Here is a 2,030-nt window from a genome sequence, read left to right as displayed (position 1 = left end):
TACCTTTTCAATCTATATGTGGAACAGATCATCTGGGAGGCTGGGCTCTATGAAGAGTAATGTGGCATCAGGATTAGTGGAAGAGTCATCAGCAACCTGCGTTATGCAGATGACACAACTTTGTTTGCCTGAAACTGAGGAGGACTGGAGGCATTTGCTGCACAAGGTCAAGAACTGTAGCCTTCAATATGAATTAAAATTCATCATTAAGAAAACAAAGATTCTCACCACTGATCCAATTGGTAGCATCATGATAGAGAAGAGATTGAGTTTGTTAGCAATTTCACCCTGCTCAGCTCCACAAACAACACTCTTGGTACCAGCAGCCAGAAAAATCTAAAGATGAATAGCATTGGGAAAATCTGCTGTCTGGCACCTCTCCAGAGTACTGAAGAGCAATGGTGTCAATCCAGAGGTTAAGGTGCTCCTCATCCAGGCCATGGTCTTCACAATTTCTTGCTATGCATCAAAGAGCTGGAGGATGAATAAGGATCACAGAAGAAGAATTGACGCCTTTGAGTTGTGGTGCGCAAGAAGAGTATTGGGTATGTCGTGGAGAATAAACAGGTCTGTCCTGGAGAGGGTGAAACCACGCTGTTCCTTGAGGGCACAGATTCTGAAGACCCATCTGACATAGTTTGAGCATGTTGCAAGGAGGGACCAGCCCCTGGAGAGGGATGTCATGCTAGGAAGGGTGGAAGGATAGTATAAGAGAGGAAAACCCTGGATGAGACGGATTGACTCAGTGACTGGGGTAATGGGGGTAGGAGTGTCAGAGATGATCATATTGGCTCAGGATAGAGCAGGGTTCAGAGCTGTGTTACATAGGGTAGCTATGAGTTGGAGTTGACTCAACGGCACATAACAACAGGACCAACAGTCAGCATAATGATAGTTGAGAGAGTATAGAAACTGTCAATCATATCATCTTGCTTGGATGGACAATCCACACCCTTGGTACCAGTGGTCATGAAATCAGGAGATGTATTGTGTTGAGAAAGCCTGCTGTCAGGGACATCTCCACAATTCTGAAGGAGCAATGTTGTACATTTGAAGGCTAAGGTGCACCAGATTCAGGCCATGGTCTTCTCAATTAAATATTATGCATCAGTGAGGTAGACTATGAATAAGGACCACAAGAAGAATTGATGCGTTTGAGCTGTGGTGTTGGAGAACAGTGCTGAATATTCCATGGACTTCCAAAAGAACAAATAGATCTGTCTTGGAAAAGTACAGCCAGAGTGCTCCTTGGAGGCAAGCATGGCGGAGCTTTGTCTTTCATGCTTTGGGCATGTTGCTAGTTGAGGCTGTTTCTTGGAGGTGGATATCATGATTGGAAAGATGAAGTGTCAGTGAAGGAGAGGAAGACCTCCAATGAGATAGACTGACACGGCGACTTCAGCAACGGGCTCTTGTGTGTCAGATATGAAGAGGACGAAACAGGGTTCAGCTTGGCTCTTCACAGGATCGCTATGAGTCTTATTTGACTTGATGGCAACTAATAACTACAACAACATCATCTCGAGAGATCCTGAGACACCACCTACTAAAAGGATGTGACCCAAATCAGCCCCAGGAGACAGTGATGCCCCAGTGTTTCAGGAAAGAAGACTACATCCTGGGCTTGGGGTGGGGTGGCGCGCTCGCTCGCGCGCTCTCTCCCTCCCACCCTCCCTCCCCTCCTTGCCTTGTGTCTCTGATGGCATGGCAACAACTGGAATATTTGGGACATTTTGACCTGGATCTTTTTTTGTGGTTTTTCTCCTATAAATTATTATGGTCAGGATTCAATATAAAACAGAAACTGTCTGGAGAAATTCTGTCCAGTGGGGTCACTATGAGATGCAGACCACTCCCTGGTGGTGCGTGCTGACAGTCACAACAACCACTACCAAATAGAAATGGTATATATTTTTACAAAATTAAATGTGCTAACACACACTGAACACATGAATCTCATCACATCGTTGGAGGAACCTGACCCTCTTTTTCTGTGACGTCCAGGCAGGTTCTAGTGCTTCTGCAACTCA

This window comes from Elephantulus edwardii, unplaced genomic scaffold (genome assembly GCF_000299155.1).
Source record: "Elephantulus edwardii isolate Elephantulus edwardi_28Jun2011 unplaced genomic scaffold, EleEdw1.0 scaffold00004, whole genome shotgun sequence".
Taxonomy (NCBI): domain Eukaryota; kingdom Metazoa; phylum Chordata; class Mammalia; order Macroscelidea; family Macroscelididae; genus Elephantulus; species Elephantulus edwardii.
Note: the sequence above shows the minus strand (reverse complement) of the source record.